The sequence below is a fragment of the Cherax quadricarinatus genome, chromosome 1 (assembly GCF_038502225.1).
Source record: "Cherax quadricarinatus isolate ZL_2023a chromosome 1, ASM3850222v1, whole genome shotgun sequence".
Taxonomy (NCBI): domain Eukaryota; kingdom Metazoa; phylum Arthropoda; class Malacostraca; order Decapoda; family Parastacidae; genus Cherax; species Cherax quadricarinatus.
Window position 1 is genome coordinate 40,883,556 of NC_091292.1, and position 9,202 is coordinate 40,892,757.

The following is a 9,202-nucleotide window of genomic DNA, read 5'->3' on the forward strand; positions in this document are numbered from 1 at the left end:
AGTGATTTTTTTTTCTCTTAGTGACATTCAGTGACTCTTGATCAGACTCAGTGTTTATCATGTACTGATTGCATAAATTTCTTTTAATCTCCTTAATTCAGTGTTAATTTTCGTGCATTATTTTATATCTGTTGTGTTGTGTATCTTTTTATACACTTGAAGTAAGTACTTAGTGTTTCCTTTGTTGTGTGTGCAACATGTGAGCAATATAGAACTTGTGTTTAAACTTCAGAATCACCTAGAGTTCTCAGTATTCCAGTGAAGTATTTCAGTAATTTTTCACCTCATATTCTGCATCACAACTCAAGTGTTGTCTGTTATTTTTTTTCTTCCCAGCATTTGTGTATTTTTGTTTTGTTCCCTGTGTGTTGAACATTCTTGTGTTCATATTCTTTCCATTTAGCCAGTGTCTAATTTGTCTTATTTCCACAGACAATAGTGCCATTTTTAAAGACCAAGCAAGAAATAAATTTTTACTAAATTTTTAACACTTCAAGTTTCATTGCAAGAAAATTCTAGTAATGTGTTTATATTGATGTGTTGTGTTCTGCATAACTGTAAGTGTTCAACCCTCTGTTTTGTTATGTATTTTTTGCACCTATTATTTTTAATGTTTTATTGAACAAATTCACTCTTAGTGCAATTTTTTAGTTCTCCTTTTAAAGTAAATTGTTCTTTTGCTTGTTAAGTGTTGTTTAAGTGCAATTAAGAGTTAAAGTGTTCATTCCTTGATATATTTCTTTTCTTGTGTGTTATAATTTTTATTATTGCACATTGACTCATTTTGCAATAATTCTTGTGCAAATATTGTGTTGCTATTAAAGTTTTTCTTGCAGAAAATTTTATGCAGTGTTGTGCAATACTTTTTTGATTAGCAATTATTTGATATATTGCTACAGTTTATTACAGTGCAGTTTCTTATGCTCTGTTCTGTGCATAGTATTTTATTCTGTGTCATTTTATTTTTTTTATTTCAGTGAATTGTGTGTTTGTTTTAATTTTTGCACAAGTTTATTGAGTCCATTTTATCATTTTATTGTGTATTTCCTTGTTGCATTGAAAGTAAAGACAACTCACTGTGCCATTTATTCAATTTAAAGTAAAAGTTGAGCAAATTAGATTTGAGCAAAGTACAAGTTCTCTTGATTTTCAGTGTTTGTTAAGTTGCATATTTTTTTTCTTGTGTGAGTTCTTTGCTTACGGTGTAACTTGTCAATTTTTAATTACTTATGCAGAATAGTTAAGCATTTTCTTCCGTTTAAGCTTATTGTGTCATTCTCTCCATTTTTCTTGACTTATGTCCTTCAGTAAGTTCACTGAGATGTCCCAGTCACTTTTGAACGTTCACTTAGTGTATCATGCCAGTCAAAGTCAATATGAATCAGTCTACAGTACCAACATTTCCTTACCGACTGAAAGACAATACCTAGCCCTTGAGCAATGTGTTTGTTCTCACAGCTTGTATTTGAGGTTTGTTAAAGTGCTGCGAAATGTGAAGTTCAGATTAAGTTCCTATAGATCCGTGAATTACTTATTAACGTAGCCGAGTGGTCAGGCACTAGTAATACTGTCACTCCTGTCTGGACTCCAGCCACAACATCGTGCACGCAGGATAGTGCTGAGACTACTATCCTTGCGATGGCGACTTGTTCAAGTACTCGTTCCTTCCCAGGGGACGCTTTGAGAAGAACTTTACTTGCAACGAGTTATGCCATCTCTTGCTGATGCCACAAGCCGTTGCAGAAAGACGTTTCTGTGGCTAGTGTGCTCACTTGAGTGTTGTTGTTGTCCCTTGTGTTTCAGATTGTGATCCCATCCTAGTTGATAGTAATCAGTGCATTGTAAGAAGTTATTTCTCGAGTAACTTTCATATGTTAAAGTTTGTAAGTGTAGTTTCTTTATAGCTGATACCTCGTGTCACTGTGTGCGACTCAGATTGAATATCAGCATTGTTCACCATGTTCATTTCTTTTCTCCTGTGCTTGCAGTTTGAGATAGTAGATTCGTTCTCCCTTGCTCATATTGCCTGTTATAGCGTTAATTTTTTCAACCGGGGGGAGTCATCCATTCCACCGAGTTTGTTCTTTCCTCCAGTAAGGAAGAACTGTTACCTTTATTCCAGAACAAACAGCCTACTGGAAGGTTAGCCAGATGGACCTTGACTATCCAAGAGTTCAATCCCACTTTTGAAAATTTACCTGGCAAGTCGAATGTAGTCGCAGATGCTTTATCGCGACACGTTAGTGTAGTTACTGCAGATCCTCCATTTACTGTCGAGGATGTCAAAACTGCCCAAAGAACCGATCCCTTGTGTTCTGGTGTGATTCGATTCCTGCTCCAGGAAGATCTTATTCTTACTGTGAAGCCACCAGCACCCATTAGTGACTTTGTATTGAGCCTAGAATTACTGTATCGAATAGTCGAGTTAAGTACTCCTAGCAGACGAATTAGTAATTCCACAGTCACTAGTGATTGTAGTTGTATCTTGTGTAGATACTCCTTCAGATCTCTCTCAGTCAGGGCATGTGTTAGCCATTGCAGAGGAATTCGATCCTCCCAGAGATGATAACCATTCTGCATATGTAAACCTCACCCTCGCAGAATTGGGTTTAAATGTACATAGTCTGTATAATTAGATGTCCGAGATGAATGAAATTGTCAACTGTGTGTTTTGTTATTAGCTGATCAGTTTGTCAGAAATTTTCGTGTTCACGTTCCCTCCGTATTCTGAGAATTAACAGTCTAGATTTGAGTGCACCGAGTCTGCCTTTCTGTTAAACACTTCTTTGTATATAATTATTCTTCCTCAGAATCCGTAGAGTGCATGAATACAGATCGATCGATCAATTCCATCCATATTGTATAATGATTTGTTCTTATAGTTTGTAATGCATTACAATGAAACTCATTACGTTAAAACTCATTACGTTAACACCCATTATGTAATATCCATTATGATACCATCCATTAGTTCTAAGTTATATATGAATTTGTTATTGTATAGAATCAGCCCAGATCCGCCTGCCTGTTCAGCCTATAGATAGTAGTGTATGTCGGGACGACATACGTAACATGACCGAGCTGTCAGCATAGTTGCTGATCCCTGTATTCCCAGTATTATATAGCATAGCAGTAGCATCATCCATATTCTTTAGATACGAGACCCCTTGTAGGCCTGTGCTTTGTGTGACGTCACGGGATGCACACGAGGAGGCTCATCCCTCTGTCCCACTCTCACTCGGCGGCAGACCATCCAGGCGTAGACAGGCAAGGCACTGGGCTCTATTCCTCATCTCAGTCTGACAATATAGCTACCATCCTACAAGTGTGTCTACTTTCAACCTGCGTTATCTCCATTTAAGAACCCTTACGATAATATAGGACAAGCAAAAATTGGTGTATGCAATAATTTCGCCAAAATCATTCTGAACCTAACGAAAAAAAATATATTTCATTGTGTGTGTTTAGTATTAAATTATTGTAAACAAATCTAAAATATATTTAGTAGGATTTTTTTATATTTTATTTAAAACTTAATGTACAGCTACGCATAATCAGGTACATATATTAATATATAACAATGATACTGGTGATGAACAAAACATTAAACTTTGTCACTACACAAAACACTGTAAACATATATCATACACGATACTAAAAATAATCTAACAACCTACACACTGCTGCTAAATACAGTGCTACACAAGTACAAAGGTTTTTATTACATAATGTGGAAAATTACATTTACTTGGATGTAACTCATTATGTACATAACAGTAAATGATAGCAAAGATAATTATTATTTACCAAAGTTACATAGACAAGTAGGAATTTGGGACACCTAGGTCGCAAAAATGTCCCCCTTCGATACCTACAACTGTCACATCCACAAGTTGCTCTGGACCTATTAATTACAAATGAAATATGTATCACCAGGAATGCTGGTAAATATATAAATTTGTGGACTGTATATTAAAATTAAAAAAGGATTATATATACACACATTTACATAACAGAAGAAGAATATCTTAATATCACTCACCAATTTGACTGGAGATTAAGGTGTATCATACTCAGAAAACCCCCCTGTCTATATTTATGATAATAATACTGGCCAGAACTATAAACATAAATATATAGACATGACTTAGCTGGGGTTAATATCCTGTTTTCATCTAATTACGGAGTCCTGTCCAGTCGCCTGATTCTCTCGTTATGCAGGAATGCACATCCAACAATTTCAGCTCCTATTTGAGAGGTGTCAACCCAATTTTAACCTCTAGAGCACGAAAAATTCTTCCCATTATTAACTAACGTTTGTGTTGTCTCGTTCAAACATGGCGAATGTCCTGTCTGCGCAGGCACAGAGCCTCCCTGTCTGCTCCATTCTCTTCTTTTAAAAATGCACTTTTAATCAGGTTTATTTACACAGCATAATATTGGGAAATTATTTTCCACACATAATATAATATAATGGTACAAATTCGGCATTTCGTACAACCCTCACCACAAGTATAAAGTGTCCACTTCCACCTGGTTACACAATATCCGAAACTTGTTCCCTTAAAGATATATAATGACTTTTCATGGAAAACACCAGTAACTCCAAACAATAAACAATAATCAACTCATCTGACACCATATATACAATAACTAAATATAACACTACTTGAAAATAATTAATAAAACTCACAATTATGATAATGGTACATCGTTCAATTAAACTTATACACAAAATACATATACATATATAAGTAGGCAGACACGTATAATTACATATAACAAAAATGCCTACTGGTACAACTCAGACCATTCATAATGGCATTGTTCCCCCCCCCCAAAAAAAAAACACTATCCACACAACCAATTTTTGTTTTCATATTTTATTAAAAACATAACACTACATTAAATAAAATAAACCAGATCCTAATCACCCACAGAATTGTAATCTCATTGCCGAAATGCACACAGCACGTACAACTTCGTGCAGGCGCATGCCCCCCCCCCCCCCCTTTTCTTTTTATCCCCCCACACCTATCCTAATTACAGGGTTACACAGGCTTATACTTTACTTCCATCAAACAAGATTATAATATACATTAATATTTCAGTAAGTGTACATATCACCAACTGAGTTCGTCGCTATTCACTGAAATCTTGTACAATCATCACCCACCAGTCATGGTTTGGTTCCCTCGTAGGTCATCATTGCCTAACCCAGTTATAGTATAGAATACAATGATATAATATTGGACATACAATAGTCATATTATTAAAAATTCACAATTAAAGCATTTCTCATATTCATGAATAGGTACACAAGAGAAAGATACAATGATAAATATTAACTGGGCCTGACACAGGTCATAAAGAAACCATGAATAACAACAGCTAACCTAACATTACCACATAATATATAAAACTGGACTATGTCATAATAACCATCATTGTAGAAACCTTCTATAGCACGAACTAATGTTAACAAATATTCGTCTCTCGACCTGCGGGAAGAGAGGACGCTTCTACAGTTTCTCTTGCACGCCACCTGGTGAGGAAAACATAGCATTAGCACCAAGATGGCGGACCGAATGAGCTGGCGCATACTGTCTGCATTGAACTGGTCAGAGGATCTTTAAGCAGCGCCACGGTGAACGTTCTCCTGCCAAGCATTATCAGGGACGTTTATGGCATCCCCAATGAAGAGTTGTACGGTGTGGCGCTGAATGGTATGTCAAGGATCTTCGTGAAGTTCATGAGGGCCGACTTCTACTCCAGCATCGTCGACGAATCTCAAGAAAGGAGGATGAGCGTCAATTCGGCAGTGGAAGTATGCTTGCATGAGGTTTCTAAGTATTTTACTTGGGTGAATGTACGGAATGTACATTTTGAAGCGACAGCATACAGCCTACAGGATGTGTTCAGTGGTTATGGGACTGTACACTCGGCGAGCATGGGAATGTGGAACGGCCCCTACGAGGGGCTGCCTGAAGGATCCTTCACACTGAAAATGACCCTGAGGAGACCGATACCATCGTACGTCACATTGCATGGTTATAGAACTCAGGTTTTTGTACACTATGCGGGGCAGCGGAGAACGTGTCGTTTATGTGACTTATGAGCACATGGCGGCACAATGCCCCAGAAGACAGGGCCGTAGGGTTCCAGAAAAAGCTTCTGAAGACAAGCAGGTAGAAGCCTTGGACGTTATGATGGGTGATGTGGAAGGCCGGGGGAAGGGTCTATGGAGTGAGGAGGTTGAGAGAGCAGAGGTGGCTTTGGAGACGTGTTACACTACCAGAGGAATCGGGGGGGGGGGGGATAACGCTGTCAGACAGACAGTTAGGTACTACAGATTCAGCTCAGGATGGGATTTTGGAGGCTGTGCTGAAGGATTTTTTGGATGAGTCGGAGCATGGTGTGGAAGGAGACGAGAGGTTAGGTGATGTCAAGGTGATGGACGAACAGAAACAGGGTAAGGAAGACTTGAGTGAGGTTAGGATGGAGAGCAGTGTGGTGGTGGAGGTCCATAAAGATGTGATTGAAGAAGATATGTGTGTAGAGGTTAGTTCCCACAAGAGATCAGCGAGGGCATCATACATGGATGAGGTCCTCACACCAGCGCAGCGGCCTGGGAAGAAGGTTTGGGCAGCTGTGGTGGAAACGGAGAGACCGGGAAGGGGGGGGGGAGCAATGGGAAGATCGCCGGAAAGGGACAGGAAGGGGTTGGAGGGCAGGAACGAGGGATTGCTAGAGATGGACCGAGACCTATGAAAGGAGGATCAAGTAAGCCTCAGCGGCAAAGGGGTAAGCCGCCATTCTTGTAATTTCAGGTGTGTAACTTTCAATGTAAACGGTCTTAAGACCGAGGTCAAGAGGGCATGGTTAGAGTGGTTTTTAAGGAGATTTAGTATTTATGTCTGTTTTTTGCAGGAACATAACCATAGGTTAGGATGTGAGTTGGTTTTGAAAGGTTATAGGTTGTTTACCAGTGATGCTTTGAGGTTGAAAGGTGTGGCTGTGGCGGTAAAGGAGACCAGTCCTTTGCGTATCCTGGGTTGGGAGAAGGGAGGGGGTGGGAGGGTTGTCAGGGTGGATGGGTTTTGGGGGGCCAGGAGGGTCTGTTTTGTAGGTGTGTATATGCCAGCAACTAGTAACGCTAGGGCGAAGGTGGATTTTGTACGCGATGTCTTGGTGTATCATTTGAGAGGTTTACCGGCTATTACACTGCTTGGCGAGGATTGGAATTATGTAATTAGGAATGGGGATGTGGTTCCGAGGAGGGCGGGTTGTGTTTTGGGGGTTCTCAGAGACGTTTAGTGGGATGTTGGAGTGGTAGATGTGGTGGGGAGTAGGGGATATGGAGTGGAGCACACTTTTATTCGTAGGAGATATGAGGCACGGTTAGATAGGATTTATGTTAGGCAGGGAATAGGTGGAGAGGATCAAGACTATAGATGTGGGTTTTTCTGATCATCGTGCTGTTATAGCAGATTTGAGGGTAGATGGTATAGTGCGAGTTTATACGGGATACTGGAAATTGAATGTGAGGCTCCTTAGGGACGAGGGTGATGCGACAGGATTTGAGAATTGGTGGAAATCCTTTTGGGAGACTAGGAATAGGGAGATGGATTTGCTGGGTTGGTGGGAAATGAGAGCTAAAGTTGGAATCGCGATTTTTTTAAAGTACAGGGTAAGGAGATGGTGAGGTGGAGCTATGGTCTACAAAATTATCTTGAAGGTCAGTTAAATGACTGTTATGCAGTGAAACGGGTGGGGCAGAGTGAGGACATGGAACGTTTGTGAAATAGGTTTGCGGAAATCCATAATGAAAAGTTTGAGGCAATTAGAGTTAGGGCGGGGCTGGAGGATGTTTAATTCCCTCATTCCCCATGAGATATTCAGATAATCTACGATGACATACATTATAGCCCTTTCCACATCCCTAGGCACTCCCCTTACATCTAATAGTAAAGCCCTTAAAAGTGGCAAACGTCCCCCCCAATAATCTGATAACCCCACCCATCCATGATCTCACCCCCTCCAAGGAGGGACAAAAGATGACCACATGAAACGCCATTTCAACATCATCACAAAACTGACAAAAAGCCTCTTCCACCAACCCCATACATGTTAACACCTCCATGGAGGCCAGAATCCCCATGATGAAACGATACACTAATTCTCTTACCCTAGCTGGTATCCTAGGCTTACTAAAATCCTTCCAAATAACCCCCCAATCATACGTTGGATACACGGCTACCCCTTGGAAAATTCCCTGACCTCCCACTACTCTCACCAACCTTTTCACTTTGATGTTATCCACCTGTTGCACTGTCAATAAAAATCTTAACATATCTTCACAAACCCTCAGGTCCTTGCCACTCCACCATTTACGTGCCTCCTCCATAACTCTTCCTATATTAGCTCCCTTCACACTCCCTTCCCTAATATACCTCCGCTTGACATATATAGCCATTACTCTCAGTCCTAAAGGCAACAAACCTAAACTCCCTCTTTGAACATCCGTCATAACTATCTCCTTACTTAACCATGCCCTCCCAAATCCCCACACAAACTTTAGCACCCTCCTCTGCAATTCCACAATGTCCTGTACTTCTAAGGGAAAAACCTCTGCCAGCCCCCATGCCTTGCTATAGACAAGTGAATTTACCACCATTACCCTCTGATGTAAAGCTAGGTCCCTCACACTTAAACCTCCCAGTCTACCTAAAGTGTTACCCATGACAGACTCCGAATTTACCTTTCTGCTGGCCTGCACCCCCTCCATATACCATATTCCACATTATTGATACAGAATTTTAGCATAAATTTTATAATCGGCACACATTAAGGATATCGCTCTATAATCACTCAGCACTTTCCCTTCCTTCTTCTTTGGCACTAACACAATGATCCCAGTTTTCTGTGTCTTCCCTATCCTCCAACTGCTCCACATATAATTCAAGACCTCCACTAAACCATGCCTAATACACCCCCAATATGCTCTATAAAAATCATTCGGTATTCCATCTATGCCCTGCGTCTTACCTTGGCTCATCCAATAAACCGCCTCCTCCACCTCCCCCTCACTAATACTATCCTCCAACATATCCTTTTTCTGTTGTCCTAATACAATATTACTCCACATGTCCCCAAAAACCACCTCACTGACATCTCCCCTTCTCCTCCATTTCTCCTTAAA